Consider the following 15,583-nt stretch of genomic DNA (forward strand, 5'->3'; position numbering starts at 1 on the left):
TGATAAGGCTTGTTCCCTGATAACAGAGTACAGAGAGGAAATGCCTCCACCCAGGGAACTGCAGACTTTCTTTTGACACAGAGAGAACAGACAGCCCTTCTTGAGTTTGCCTCATTTTAGTGACCTTTAAAATCATCCTTATGGGCTGAGATGGCCCAGTGGACTGGACTCTGTGGTTTGTAGGAAGATCCAGGTTTATCTGGTCCACTGAGTCAGAAATAGCCCAGCTCCATTCTCAGAGCTGCGTGGCCCCAAATCAAAATAATTATTTCTATATACATACATGCGTAATCATATTATTCTGATCCCCTTAATCCGTTAATTTATTGAAGCAAAAATGGGAACTAAATGCTCGAGCAGTTGTCATTTATTAGCAGCTGTTAAATCAAAGATTTAGTTTTCCAACTATAAATGAACATGTCGAAGAGGCAGCTGCTATGGTTGCTGACAATCATGTACTTGATTTTTTGCTGCAGAAGCGGAGGCATGGATAGATCGAGTCATTTTCGAAAAAAAAAATCACACACATAAGGTAAAAATTTTGGAGCTCGTATTTGTATGCCTGAGCGTCTGAAGCTTGTGTCCGTCAGTACTGCAGTGTTCTAGAAGGAAGACAGAACTCTGAGGAGATGCAGGTAGAGGATGAACTGAGTAGAAGCTGCGGGAGAGGTTTTGCTGTTGGAGGCACTGAGTTCCGGAAGAGTCGCTTTGATTCCGCGGAAGGGGATGATTTCTGGCAACCAGCGAGGCTCTGGGTTCCCCCGAGGTCTGGAGTTGCGGGTCGTGTCCGGGTCCCGCCCAGAGCCAGGCTTAGTCCCCGTTGCGACCCAAGGCGCGGAGTGGGGTTGGGGGCGAGGTGGGATGCACCGAGATGCAGATCCAGGCCCGCCCCAGCCGCTCCTCCTGCGGGAAGTGACGGGAAGGTGAGCCTCTCTGTCGGACACAGTGACCCGGGCTACTGAGGATACGACCCTCTTGCTCAGGACCTCGCCTTTCCCGTAACGCTCCAGCCGGGTCCACGTCGGTCCGGCTTTTGGAACTGCGGCATTGCCCTGTACCAGTCGTCGGAGATGACACCATCGTCATCTCTGGAGGCGGTTGTGGCCTTTCAGTCCCCACCGTGGGGCCCAGCTGGGTCAGTTCCAAACCGCGGGGCTCCTCAGTTTGCAAGTGGGGCCCTTTAAGTTCCTGAGAGTTATTTTGTTGCTGAAACCCGTTTGCGTGCTCAGGATTCTCGGGGGGCTGCTCCCGGGGCAGCCCCTGCACTTCAAAGCCCCCTCCCCCAGCCCCCGTCACTGCCAGCCCCTGGGCACTAAGTGGAGAGTGTCAAGGTTAGGGGCGGGGATGGGGGAGAGAGACTTGGGTTTCCAGGTGAAAGGAGCAGTTCCCGTCCCCTCCCCCTGCCCTGCCTTCCCTTTCCTAAAATCACCTCCAGATACACAGTTCCTAAGTTGTTCATGATGGGGTTTCTCTCCTACAGTGTCCCAACATCCGTCCCTTCACCGTGTGCATTTCCCACCACCAAAGTACCCAGTTTCTCTCCCGGCACCATTCCCCTACTTTCCACCCCCAGGAAGGCAGTTTTTTGTCTTTAATCTCAGAATCCCAAAAGGAGAGCAAAGTTCAGGTACATTTTTAGGTCTGTGGCTGCAAAAAGAAAGTAAAGGTTCGCTTAGTAGCGAAGTAAAAATATCCCACCTGTTTCCGCCCGGTTTCGAACCGGGGACCTTTCGCGTGTTAGGCGAACGTGATAACCACTACACTACGGAAACGCTGGCCTTGGTCTCAAAAGTAGTGCTAAAGGTTGTTAATTCAGCAGATCTTAAAATTATCTTAACATTTCTTGCTATTCAAACTAACAATTTATACCCTTATGGCACAGGAAATACATTTATTATGATGTTCACCGCATCTGCTCGAAAAAGTAAAAAGCTTTTTAAAAAAATATCCCAGTGTTCTTTATGTCTGTATTCCTGAAAAATGGTGCCAGATCTAAGACTTAATAGATGGAAGAAAGAAGAGGATTGCAGAACAGTTAGAAAGAGGATTTGTTGTTCGGTAATGAAATGGACTGAATACTTTGAAGAAATTTTGAGAGTTCTAAGGAAAGATTAACCCCGAGAGACTCAGCAATGTGTCAAAATGTAACTTTCATCTGTGGAAAGTATCAAGGTGATTGAGAGCTTTTCCATGTGTGACACCGTAGTAGAAGGTTCAGAGAACTTTTATTTTAACAGCCTGTAGGGGTTTGACACTCCTAAGTTTGGTGTGCTGCTTCTGTGGTTTTATATAAATAGAGTCACCATTGAACAGTCCCAGCTCAGAGAAAAAAGTGTGAGAAAATGTAGAAAGTACTGTAGAATCCAGACCATATAGCTGTCTGATAGTAGCACTATTTTGAAGTAGTTATCACAGTCACTTCACACACTTAACTTGATTGGACCCCCTCCTCCTCCGTCCCAAGTTGAAACATTAATTTCTCCCTTCCCAGCATTTTCCATCATTATTATCCTTTAATTTTGTAGGAACATTTTGTTCAAATCTTTTCACCAAACTTTATCCAATGCTCAATGAATACTCAGCGGGGCAGGAGAAAGAACCCGGCCATTAGCCTGAGAATGTGACTTGAGACCTCGGTTTCCATTAAGAGCATGAAGGACTCATGGTCCATTTGTGTATCCCAGACCAGGTTGCATTTAGTCAGGTGGGCTTGAATAAAAAATGACTTAGGCCAAAAATAAAAATACTTCATTTAGAGAGAAGTTCCCTTGGCCAAAGCAAAATTGAGATGCCAAGAACTTGTTTAAAAATGGTTTATGGACACAAAATAAGTATTGGGTTATGAGAAAAAGATTGTGGTTGTCAGAGGCCAAGGCGAAGAGGTGTGGATTAGGTAGAGGTGACCAGCCCTAGAACGTGATGGTGGGAATTGTGTTACAGGTACAGGTGTGAAGCTCTGCTCCAGATACTCGGATAGGGCAGTAAAACAATGCTGAATTAGCAAACAGCTGGAAGGGAGTGGAGAGAATAGTGGACAGGGCCCTTGTCTTGCATGTGTCTGACCCAAGTTCAATCCTCAGCACCCCATAGGGTCCCCCGAGACCCCCAGGAGTGATCCCTAAGCAAAGCCAAGTATGACCCAGAAACCGAAAATAAGTAAGCATTTGGAAGTATGTTCTGTGTAATTTTTAATGCAGTAGTAGCCTTTCATCATTTTGTACCGTTACATACTCAAACTCTTCTGGAGGGATATGTCATCAATTCAATTCCATTCATAGCGATTCTTTGAAAATGTCTTCTGACACAGTGAAATTCCCAGATATATACAACACAGGTGTGCTCATCTGGGGATCTCTGGTGAGGAACTGCAGAGGATGCAGTCCATTTCTCAGAGAAATCTGTGCCTAGAATTAAGAGTGGGAGAGCGAGAATTTGTAGAGTTTTGACAATCTTAAGCCAGATCTTAGAATGACAAGTGAAATAGAGTAGCTAAAAGGGAGCTAGTTTAGCTTTCCAGATCTGATGTCTTTCTTAGAACTTTCATGTAAAAAAAATCTGTTTAGAAAAGAATCCAAGATCTCACTAGCTTCCAGGCTTTTGTTAGATACTTTACTTTGTCACTAACCATTCTTCTTTGAGGATCCATCAATTTTTTTCCTCTTTTTGAAAATTTCAGGAGTGATGTAGAGTTCAGATTATTTAAAAAGTAGAAACAGATAATCTAACACTTAAAGTTTAGTTTTTTTTAAAAGCTCTTTAGAAAAAAAAACCTAAAACTTCACTTTAGAATAGAAGAAAGACCAAGAGTGCATAGGGAAATTGCAGGTTTACTAGAAAGTGTGGTAAGGAGCAGAAAGATTCAAGAATTTTAACTCACCACCATAACCATGGGTCAGTTTTTCTAGTGTATTAGTTATTGTCTCCATTGGAGATTTTGTTGTTACTGTGTTTGGCATATCGAATACATCACGGGGAGCTTGCCAGGCTCTGCCGTGCGGGCGAGATACTCTCGGTAGCTTGCCGGGCTCTCCGAGAGGGGCGGGTGTACCTTAAAGAAGATTATTGATAAATATGATACATATGACTTTCAAATGAGAACTCATGACCACTAATGGTGCAGTGTAACAAAGAGTTTGAGTGCTGATTTTATTTCAAGTGTACTGAGGACCCTGAGATTGTAAACACAAATTAATTTTAGTAATCAAGAAAATCCACAGGTTTAATTAGTGGCTGAATAAACAGCAGTATTCCTTCATTAGAAAGAGAAGAAAAATCACATGATATTTAAGATGTGCTTAAATGCAATTATTTGATGTACATTGATCTCAAATGGTAAGACAAAGTAGGACTGAGAGTAGAGCAACAGCATCTTGGTCCTAATAAATAATCTGCGTTCGCATTATTTTTCTCCTTCCGCGGCAGATATAATGAAAAGCACAAATCAGTAGAGGCCCCGCTGGGATTCGAACCCAGGATCTCCTGTTTACTAGACAGGCGCTTTAACCAGCTAAGCCACGGAGCCAAGCTGCTGGGGCCTTTGGATTCATAATTATTTAGAGAGAATGTCCCATTTCTCAGTTGTCAATGATCCCACTAGTCGGTTCCTTAGGTTTTAACAGACATTTGGTGTCAATCAAGTGCAGATGTCCTTCTGGAACGATAAACACAAGAACTGCAGACTATTTCCTCCAGGAAAAGGTTCCTCCACGGACAGATCCCTCCCGCGAGGGCGGCACTTACGTTCAATCATTAAGGAAGCAGGAGTTGACTTTCTGCTCGTCCTCGCTTTGTAGAAACAACCTCGGCGCTCTGTGATTGCAGGGAGGGCCCCTATTCAAAGGATGGGTTCGTATCTGACACAGGGCTCGGGCATCTCCCCAGCTGTACCTTGCTCAAAGGGATCTTCGTCCGGGTGGCAGCTGCAAAGGGCCATTTCGGGATCAGATGATCTCATCGGGGGCAGCCTCCACCTCTTGCCAATAAATAGCGCTTCCCGCGATCTCTCTTGGCTGCGCATTCTAAGAGCCTTCTCGGCGTATTGCTCCCCAGGGAGAATGACCTATGGCCAGAGCAGAAGCCGGAGGCCTATCTTGATTCCTAAACTTCAAAACAAGTCTGAACGCGGCCCAGGCCTTCAGAAATCACGGACCAAAGCCAGCGCTCCAGTCAAACAAGAATGACAGTAACATTCTGATCTCAAGAGTTCGCAATCCCCCCCGGCCCCCCAACAACACGAAGATACCTACTTCTAAAGATGTGCAAAAATGTTGCTACCAAACGGTTGGGGAGAGGAGAGGGCGGGGACCCTGATAATAGAGGCAAAGAACTGAAATGAAAAGTTAGGAGGGAAATAGCAAAATTGGCTTGTCACAGAATTTAATTCACATTTCTAGAGTGGGGGGAAAAAAAGTGAATAACAAGTACCCAACACTCTGGCACGCAAGAGAAGACTATTTACTTGTGAATAAAGGAGCTTCAAGAAGGCTTTGACATACAAACAAGTCAACTGGCCTCTAAAAACATCCCTGCGCCTAACTTAGCGTTTGAGGCGTTCCCAGTGCAGAAAACGGCCCCAATTCGGGACCGGTCTGGTGACGTCACCCGTGGTCTCTGCTTTGGGAGCCCAGGAGCGGCCCCGCCTCCGCGGAGCCCAGAGCGGCTCCCGGGCGCCCCCTGGTGTCCAACGGCCGCTCTGCAGCGCCGGGGACCGTGTGGACAATGGATGGATTCAGGGTCTCGTTGCAACGCCCCCCGCTCCCCCCAAAGCCCCCCAATCCCCCAAGCCAGATGGCGACAGGTGGCAGGTTCCGGGTCGCGAAGCGTCCCGGAAGGAACTGGCCTGCCCGCAGCGGTGTCCGAGCTCGGAGCGCGCGTCAATTCCTCGGGGGCAGCGCGGCGGCCGCGAACCCCAGCGAGCCCCGCGGGCCTGACTCGACCGCGCCCGCCGGGGCGACTCGGACGACTTTGCCCGGGACAAGAAAAGTGTTTCGAGGCCGAATATGAAAATTTCCCTCCCCCTGCCGACGCGGAAAGATGGTGACAGGCCTGAGCACGGTTCCACTTTCTTAGACCAAACAACCAAAAAAGAAAGGGGAAAAAAAGTTTGTTTTGAGTCGTTTACAATTCGGAGCGCTGGCCGTGGTATCCCGGCCGGTTAGCTCAGTTGGTTAGAGCGTGGTGCTAATAACGCCAAGGTCGCGGGTTCGATCCCCGTACGGGCCAACGTGGTTCTTTTATTTTCTTTGTCCTCCAAGCCGAGAGTTTGAACCGCACGGAGAAAGCCTTTGGCTTGAACTTTCCCTTTCTACTTTCTCTCAAGCTAACTTCTTAGCGGGCTGTCTGGGAATCTTAGCCGACCCCACGCCTCTTTCGCAAGAAAAAGCCCAAACAAAAGGCAGGTTTTTGTGTTCGGAGTTTTTTTTTTTTTATTTTAATTTTTTTAATTGTTGTTGGTTTTCTGCGAGAAATAGTTTGTTGGAGGGAAAATGTTTTTGTGATTTCTTGATAACCTACATTTCATATCACTCACTATTCCCCACTCTGCTTTTTCCTGTATAAGAATACAAAGAGATTTTCATGAAGTTTTCATCTCTCTCTTCAGTCCCCTAACCTCCCATATAAACTGCCCTTGGCTTCTTACTGTTTCTTCAGTTACATACACGTATTGCAATTCAGGGTTGTATTCGGTTTCTCATTGGCACTCTTTTTTTTTTTTGTATATTTTCAGCATTTTGCGCTATCAAAATCAGGCTTTATTTTGAAGTGAACTGAGCTGACCAACAAATGGTTTGATACAACCACTTTCAGGAAGTGTAGAGTTTTTCAACCCAGAGAAGCAGGCGAAGGCGATAGCCTTGGTTTTTTTCATATGTATGAGCAAAAAGTGTCTTTCTTCAGTGTTATGATCTTCAAAGAGGTTTGAACATGGACTCTCAAGCTGTTCAGTGATTATAAGGAACGGTGTCATTTTAATAGTCATTGGTCTATTACTTTCCAACATGGCAACTATTATCCATCGCAAAAAGAAAATGTTACTCGGAATACTAAAATATGTTGCAAGAGAATATGATCTCTAAAAATACTCTCCAACAACTTTCAAATGTGTAAGGAAAAGAATATAACACACGAAGAAAGAAGAAAAAAATCAAATCAACATAGAAAATGTAGTCACAATTGGCGCAACAGATTGAAGAGGACATAGTTTTGTACTATTTTGCACTTCTGACCGAATATATGTCAGTATTAGTCGTAAAATCCAAAACCTAAACTCAAAACCCTCCAACGCATTTTAAAGCTCGCGGCGCTTTAAGAGCTGAGAACTAATCACAGAGACGAGAAGCCCTCCCAGGTTCCTAGAGCGAACCAGGAAGTGACGTTGGGAGGCAAGAAACTGCCCGTCCCGACTTCAGGCCGACTACCGAGATGTGACTGTGAGCCCAGGACCCTGTCCTCGGCCGTGTCGCGCTCTGTGGCCACTCAGCACCTGTTTTCAGGCAGGTCGAGGAGGCCCAGAGCTCTCAGCCTACAACCCGACGCAGGTGGAACTCAGGGAAACGTCGAGAAACTTAGATCTAGGTCTGCATTTCCTCCGCCCCGTGCTCAGTCTTGCTCAGAAGACGCTGAGGGCAGAATCCGCGGGCGTCAGGCCGAGTGGGAGGCTCTTGGGCGCTGACGTCGCGCCCCGAGTGTCTTTTAGAAGGAAGGAAACAGGCGACCGGGCGTCGGTGGCCCTGGGCACAGACCCGGACGCCCCCAGGATCCCAGGCGGCCGGGCCGCGGGCACGGCTCGAAGTGACCGTTTCTGGGCGCGTCTGTGAGGGAGGGACACCCGTGAGCTCCCGGCGGGACCCACGAGGCGACCTGCTCCGAGCAGCCCTGGATGATGGGATGATTCTGGACCAGGTGGATGAGCGGTGTGAGGGGGCCGTGCAGTCCCCAGACCGGCTCTCCTTTCTCGTCCTTCGTGCGTGTGCTCCTCCCAGTAAAGTCGGCCAGCGGGCACTGGATCCCCTGAAACTTCGAGGAATGAACGGGAGGGAGTAAATGGAGCTTGCAATCATCAGATTTCAGGGATTCAGCTTTTTTTTTTTTTTTTGGGTCGCACCCGTTGGTGCTCAGGGGTTACTCCTGGTTCTGCACTCAGGAATTATTCCTGGCGGTGATTCAGCTTATTTTCAACAAAATATTTCTTTTTCCTCACCAGAGTTTAACAGCAAGAACATTCATAAGTTCTTAAGGATTTTTTTTTTTTTGGCTGATGGGCCGCACCCCTGGTGCTCAGGGAGCACTCCTGATGAGGCTGCAGACCACATGGGGTGTTGGGGCTCGAACCCGGTTGGCAGAGAGCAAGCCAAGCACCTACTTACTATACTGTCCTCTGGCCTCTTAAGAGCCTTTCATTTTAATTTTTTTCATTTTTTAAACACTACCAGGATGGCACAGCGAGTAGGGCATTTGCCTTGCACACGGCTGACCCGGTGGACCCAAGGTGGATTCCTCCATCCCACTTGGAGAGCCTGACAAGCTACGGAGAGTATCTTGCCTGTAGGGCAAAGCCTGGCAAGCTACCCTTGTCGTATTTGACATGCCAAACACAGTAACAAGTCTCACCATGTTACTGGGTCTGCTCAAGCAAATCGATGAACAACGGGAGGACAGTGACAGTGACAGTGACCAGGAACTTAAAATGCTAGACTTCAATTCAAATGTGTTTCCATTAGCCGGTTGTGTAAATTGTCGATGGTGCTCTCAATAGTTCTAATGACTTGGGAGGATCCTGCAAGTGATCTTGGTCCTGTTGCGATGACTGCTAGTTCCTGAATTATGTGTAAGTTACTGCTAACTCACCTTAGAGATGCTGCTATTTAAATCTTCACTTCTTCGTGTGAAAAGTGCTACTTTTTTCAGCGGTGAATCTGAGGCTTGGGGAATTTAACGTGATACTGTGTTCAGTGATAGATGGGTAGTAAACTGCAGAATCAAGAGTTGGCGTTGATCTATAGCACATGTCAAAATGCTTTGACACGTGCTTCTGCTAGTTTCTCATTTTACTTTTATATTGCCCCGTGAAAGCAGATAAATTAGGAGCCAGAGCGATAGTACAGGGGATGAAGCACTTGCCTTGCCTGTGGCCTTGTGACTGTCGCTGGGGTACTACAGAGGGTCCTCCAAGTGCCACACTGGGTCAAGACATAGACCCAGAGTAGCGCCTGAGCACAGCGGGGTACCACCCCCCCAAGAGAGAATGACATGGGCAGCCCCAGGGTGGAGAGATGTGAGATTCCTCCAGAGTTGGAATGAAGGCAACCTTAGAGTAGAATGCTTCTGTTCTTTGTTTTTTAGGGGGAACTTCACATGGAGGGACTCAGGGACCTCCTGGCTCTGTGTTTAGGGGTCCTTCATGGCAGTTTTCAGGGACCGTATACAGTTCCAGGCAAGCACCTGCAATCCTGTCCTCGCCCCTGGCCCTTGCTGGAGTGTTAAAAATGAAAAATGTCCATGGGTTGGAGAGGTAGCGCTGACCTCAGTTCCCAGCCTGCAGAAGGTCCCTGGAGCTCACATTCACCAAGAAACCACACTCAGCAAAAGACTGCACTGAAAGTAAATAAAAGAGAAGGGACGCTCAGAATTAATTACTGAATCACTTTTAGTCCGTTTCCTGGGGGGAGGGTGTCACGTATGTATTTAACAATTAAAAAAATAAATTGTTTTCCCAGATGAGAAGATGGAGGAGAGAGAATTCTCAACAGGATTATAAAAAAACGTAAGGCCGAGGGAGCTCGCTGGGGATGCCTGGTGCCTTTCCTAGTGTTTATGCAGGTAAGTCTGAGGAAGCCTGTAAGTCTTGGGTGGGGGGTTTCGATGTGCATGTTTAACTGAATGCTGTCTCATGGGGCTTTCTAGAACAATGGCAATGACCTCCTCTGGGTGATGCAGCACAGAAGTCTCTAGCCACATGACTGCTAGACACAGTCTACTGAGTTTTTGTCTTACTGAATTTTGTTAATATCCTTAGCTGGTGGCTACTATGTTGGACAGTACAATGTTAGGTTGTAGTTCTAAGAAGGAAGGTAGAACACAAAACTTCTAGCTTAGCGACGTTGCCCTAGAGTTAAACTGCAGACAGTGCCTATGTTAGGGGCGAGGGAAATGACCCAAGCGATAAAATCAGTTAAGAGACTTGGAAGAGAGGCTGGAGAGATAGTACAGCAGGTAGGGCGTTTGCCTTGCACAGCCGACCCGGATTTGATTCCCAGCATCTCATATGGTCTCCTGAGCTCCGCCAGGAGTAATTCCTGAGTGCAGAGCCAGGACCCTGAGCATCGCTGAGTGTGACCCAAAAAGCAAAATAAAAAGAGACTTGGAAGAATCCAGGGGAGTTGTAAATTACCTCAATTATCAGCTCCTTATTGTTTTCTTTCATATGTGGCTTATAAACATTCTTTATTTTTTTATGTAGGAGTACTGCCATTTATTCAGCCACTGATTAAGCAGATTGAATTGTGCATGAACGCCACTGGCTTATAAACATTCTTATCATAAGAGATACTCTCTTAAAGGGCAAGACTTTCAGAAAAAACTCTCCATAGGCCTCTGCATTCATTTCCTTTCTTCCTCTCTCCTTTTTCCTTTCCTCCTTCCCTTCCTTCTCCAGTCAGTACCTGTTTTCAGGCAGGTCGAGGAGGCCCAGAGCTCTCAGTCTACAACCCGACACCCGTGGAACACAGGGAAATGTCAAGAAACTTAGGTCTGAATCTGCATTCCCCCGACTCTGCCCGGTGCTCAGTCTTACTCAGAAGCCGCTGAGGGCAGAATCCGCAGGTGTCAGGGCGACTGGGAGGCTCTTGGGTGCTGGCGCCGCGCCCTGAGTGTCTTGTAATGAAGGCAACAGGTTCCCAGTTGTCGATGGCCCTGGGCACAGATCCGGACTCCCCCAGGATCCAAGGCGGCCAGGCCACGTGCACAGCTCGAAGTGACCATTTCTGGGCGCAACTGCGAGGGAGGGACACCCGTGAGCTCCAGGTAGGGCCCACGAGGCGACCTGCTCTGAGCAGACCTGGGTGATGGATGATTCTGGACCAGGTGAATGAGCGGTATGAGGGAGCGGGGATTCGAACTGCAGCCCTTCTCGGTCCCTGAACCAGCCTGAGCTTTGCCTGCTGCTCTGCGCCTCCAGGGCTGTGGTCAGCCTGCATGTGGTTAAACCTACAGGAACGGGAAAGGAGTGGAAGTCGCTTCCTTGGAAGCACATGGTGGGGGCCTGGGAGGTGGTTCAGAGTGGGGGGTGCGTCCCTGTCCTGGTGCTCCACTCCTCCAGTGCTGTGGGGGGGACCCCCTCAAAAAGGTGGACAAGGGTCTGGAGAGAGAGACAGGTGCTAGCCTTGCCTGCACCCACCCTGCTTTGTAATTTCATTTTATTTAAAAAAAAAAAAAAGGAAATTTTTTTTTTTTTGCTTTTTGGGTCACACCCAGCTGATGCTCAGGGTTTACTCCTGGCTCTACACTCAGGAATCACTCCTGACAGTGCTTGGGGGGCCATATGAGATGCTGGGAATCAAACCCGGGTCGGCCGTGTGCAAGGCAAACGCCCTACCCGCTGTGCCATTTCTCCAGCCCCAGGAAAAAAAAATTTTAAAAATTTAAAGTATTTTTGGATTTTTGGGCCACACCCAGGAGGGTTCAGGGCTTGTGGGGGGGTCGCTCTTGTGGTGTTCAGGGGACTAAGGAGTGCTCATCCCATTGGCCTGGACCCAGTACTCTGCGGCGTCTGCCCTTCCCATCCCCCGAGCTCTCAAGTGAGACTCTCGTGTCCACAGGGGCCTTTTTAGTCCTCCTAGTAGCGTCACTCCGATGACCCGGATGGAGGTGACAGTTCCGAGTCTGTCACTGCGGGAGAGGCGAGCTGGCCGCTGGGCCATTTCGGTGTTGAACGTTCCACTTGTGCCTTGTCACTTGCACTTATCAGGGCACTAACTGCAGCCTTCGAGGGAGGTGGCTGCGTGCCAGGAGCTCTTCTCGGCAGTGGAGGCGGCCAGTGGAAGCAGATGGAGGGAAGCCGCCATCTCTGCTAGAGAGCAGCGAGGCACAGTGAGGCAGGGCAGGCGGACAGTGACAGGTGGAGAATCTGCCGCCTCCTCTAGTCCCCTCTGATCTTCCTTCCAGAGTGTGGGGTTTCTTCCTACTCCTGGATCCGAAAACAGGGACACACCTGGCTTTGGATTGAATACTGAAGAGTCCGGACCCCTCTGAGGTAGCATAGGAAGGTTCGTTGCTAACAGAGCCTGCTTTCATGTCCGTCTGGTTTGGGGCCTGTGCTCAGGTCTCACTCAGGGATCGCTCCTGGCGGGGCTCTGTGGACCGTATACGAAGCAGGGATTGGACCCTGCTCACCTGCATGCCAGGCAAGCGCCCTCCCTGCTGTCTCTCCCCACCCGCTCTCCTGGGCCTGCTTTTATGATGTCACCAAATGCTCCCACAGAGGGCAGGCAGCAGAGACCCCCAGTCTCCTCGGCTCCTTTCGCATTCTGGCTCCAACTGATGTCTGAGCGATTTGCTCTAGCGGGCCCAGTAACATTGTGACACTTGTTACTGTGTTTGGAGTCACGGGGAATTTGCCAGGCTCTGCCTCTGACCCGCCAATAAAAGAAAAGGTTCCAATAAGAAGGGCAAGCAAGTCCATGAACAACGGGAGCACAGACCTTAAACCTGAGGCCGCATTCAAGGCTCTCCCCACTGCACTCTCTCTTTGGCCCCGAGGCTTACATTTCAACAGGCGAAAGGAAGTACCCTCCACAGCAGGACACTGTCACTGTCCTCCCGTTGTTCATCGATTTGCTTGCCCTTCTTATTGGAAACTGGTTTTTCTTTCGGCCCCTGGTTCTGTTTGTTTTGGGCTGGAGGTGGGTGGATTTTCTCTTGCTCCTCATTGCCTTTTCTGAGCCGCTTTCTCTGTCAGGGCCTTGAAACCTTTCTCCTCGACTCCACAGCCTTCCCCCGTTGTCCTGGCTACTCCTCCCCAGTGGAGTTCGATCTCTCCCCTTACAGCATAGTGATTTCTTCTCCCAAGCGTAGTGTGACCTCATCCCTTGCAGCATAATAATTTCTCCTCTCTTCCCCATCGTCATCCTTTCTCTTCCCTGTTCCCTAGCCTCGTTCCATCTCCTCCCCTTACAGCATAGTTATATAGCAACCACGAATGGGGGGGGGGTATACACATAGGTGGGGCTGAACATTGTCATAACAACAAAAACGGAGATAAAGCCCTCCTGCAGGGGAAGTTCCAGGAGATTAACTCAAGGACAAAATCTCATCTGAGGCTTGGCACTTAGATTACTAGGAGATCCGCTCAAGGGACAGGAATAAACCCGGAGCACTGCCAGGTGTGTCCCCCTCCAAATTTATGTTTAAAACATCTTTTTTTGGTGGGGTCCGTGAAAAAAAAAAATTAGAGAAAATCAGGAGGAGCGGTCTGGGTCATCCCAGCCATGCCCAAGGCAAGCCCTGTAATCTTGCTATCTCTCTACCCCCTAGGGTGACTTAGAAGGTAATGGAAATTAGGAAGACCACCATTTTGGAGAATTTATGAGAGTGATTTTTTAAAATATTTTTTAATTGAGGTACTGTAATTTACAAAGTGATTCACAGCACCCAACTTTACAGTCAGCCATGATCCAATTCCATGTGTACCGTTTTCCTGACCTCAGACCTCACCCCCATCACGCCAGTATCAGAGATCACTCCCATCTGGGGTCTTGGGGATGGGAACCATCAAATGCCCCTGGTGGGCCACTTTGGGTGTGCTGGTGAGGTCTGGTCAGCGATGGCACCCGGGTCGCCCCGTCTGGCCCTGCTCTCTACCAACCCACTGCAGTGGGCAAACACGCCTGTGGCCCTCGGGGACTGTCGGGCTGGACTTGCGCCCTGTCCACCCCAGGGTGAAGAAATGGGGTGCCAGGGACCGAACCCGGATCAGCCGCATTGCAAGGAAGACCCTGCAACTGCTGTCCTATCACTCTGGCTCCAAGAGAATGGTTTTCTTTCTTTTCTTTTTGGTTCGGGGGTACACCTAGCTGTGCTCAGGGCTTATTCCTGGCTCTGTGCTCAAGGATCACTCCTGGCATGGCTCAGGGGACTATACGGGGTACCAGGAACCAAACCTTGGTCAGCCGTGCACAAGGCAAGCATCTTCCCTGCTGTGCCCTCTCTCTGGCTGCTATGGGATGATGAAATTAATATTCGTTGATCACTTACTACTTACCAGGCACTATTCTACACACCCTGTTTGCGTGTCTTGGGGCTATTTCCTGCATCCACAGTAAGGCTTCCCGGGAACTGTGTGTGTTTGTGTGTGTGTATGTGTGAGTCACAGTCCTGGAGCATGGGTGTGTGTGTGTGTGTGTGTGTGTGTGTGTGTGTACTGTCCCTCACAGTCCTGAAGCATGAAAGCCAGTACGGGTGTGTGTGTGTGTGTGTGTGCTGTCCCTCACCACCAGCTGCCTGCTAAAGCAATGTCTTCAGGCCCGAAGCCAAAACCCAAGGGCTTTCTTTCTTTGCACCCTCTCAGTGAGCACTGTTTCCAAGTGGGCTCAAGACGGAAAACCAAGCTACTGGGCATGGGGTTTGAACCCACGTGGGCACGTATCTCTTGGCTCTTCAGTCCGATGCCTCAGACACTTGGCTATCTTGGTGATTATATTTCTCTCCCCTCACTATGCATTTTTACTGCCCTTTAAAGGAAACACTGAATTCATGTTTGGGGGGAACTGTATTGAATTCTGAGGATTAGGATAGAGGATAGACAGCATTCTTTCTGAGCTCTCACAAAAAAAAAAACTCACCTTCTTTGAGCTCCTCTTACTTGAAAGTCCCTGTGTGCCAGAGAAACCAGTTGATCCTGAATCAAGATGAAGAAGAAGTGTGAGTCGGGGTAGGAGTAAGTGTGAACCGAGAGGGAGGGAAATGAGCATGGGAATGCCGCTAACGCCACCCTCTGCTTCTGCTTCCCCAAAGGTGCTGTCTCAACTTTCCACCATTCGGCTGCCGAATTCAAACCACCGCCCAGACCCACTAACGCTTCAGAGGAGACAGGGTTGGAACCCGAGGGACTTTATATTAAACCACCCCGGCAAGACAGCGCCCCCGAACGCCACGCTCTCACAAGACCCAGCGGCTGTTTACAATGGAAAATCCTGTGTTTGGTGTGGATGTGTTCCTGCCTCCCATTTGCCCTAGTTATTAAAAAGGCATTTCAGAGTCCTCTGTGGTGATCCCTACTAGAGCTACTAAGGTGTAGCCCTAGAATCTTAAGCGTACCAAGCACCAAGCACCCCCAGCCATTCCAAGTGTTAGTTGTTTGCCTACTGAACTCAGCCAAGGGAGGTAAAAGTTGTCATAAGGAATTTTAAAGAAATCTCCCACCGAGATGGGAAATGAGGGTTTTCTGGAGGAGGAAGAACATAACCAAGAAAAAAAGGGATCCTTAGTGAGGAAGCAGAAGGCTGAGAAACACTACTGCATACAGAATCACACAATGTAGAAAATCTATGAAGTGATTTAGCAAATATGATTTACAGAGTGATGAAGG

General features: G+C 48.7%; 1 protein-coding gene, 1 long non-coding RNA gene and 3 other non-coding genes across 5 annotated transcripts in view; 3 read left to right on the forward strand and 2 right to left on the reverse strand.

Moving 5' to 3' along the window:
• The window catches only part of LOC130040153 (uncharacterized), a 249,284-nt gene that overhangs the window by 220,587 nt on the left and 13,114 nt on the right, over positions 1-15,583 (forward strand). The gene's annotated exons all lie outside the window — the stretch shown is intronic.
• On the reverse strand, positions 1,700-1,772 carry TRNAV-AAC (transfer RNA valine (anticodon AAC)). The gene has a single exon. It is a non-coding gene; the product is annotated as a tRNA-Val (tRNA).
• On the reverse strand, positions 4,449-4,522 carry TRNAT-AGU (transfer RNA threonine (anticodon AGU)). The gene has a single exon. It is a non-coding gene; the product is annotated as a tRNA-Thr (tRNA).
• On the forward strand, positions 6,149-6,222 carry TRNAI-AAU (transfer RNA isoleucine (anticodon AAU)). Its single transcript has one exon. It is a non-coding gene; the product is annotated as a tRNA-Ile (tRNA).
• On the forward strand, positions 8,493-15,185 carry LOC130040320 (uncharacterized). The gene is made up of 3 exons (XR_008794987.1): positions 8,493-8,827; positions 9,717-9,819; positions 15,010-15,185. It is a non-coding gene; the product is annotated as an uncharacterized LOC130040320 (long non-coding RNA).

The sequence above is a fragment of the Sorex fumeus genome, unplaced genomic scaffold (assembly GCF_029834395.1).
Source record: "Sorex fumeus unplaced genomic scaffold, SorFum_2.1 ptg000094l, whole genome shotgun sequence".
In the NCBI taxonomy this organism is placed as follows: domain Eukaryota; kingdom Metazoa; phylum Chordata; class Mammalia; order Eulipotyphla; family Soricidae; genus Sorex; species Sorex fumeus.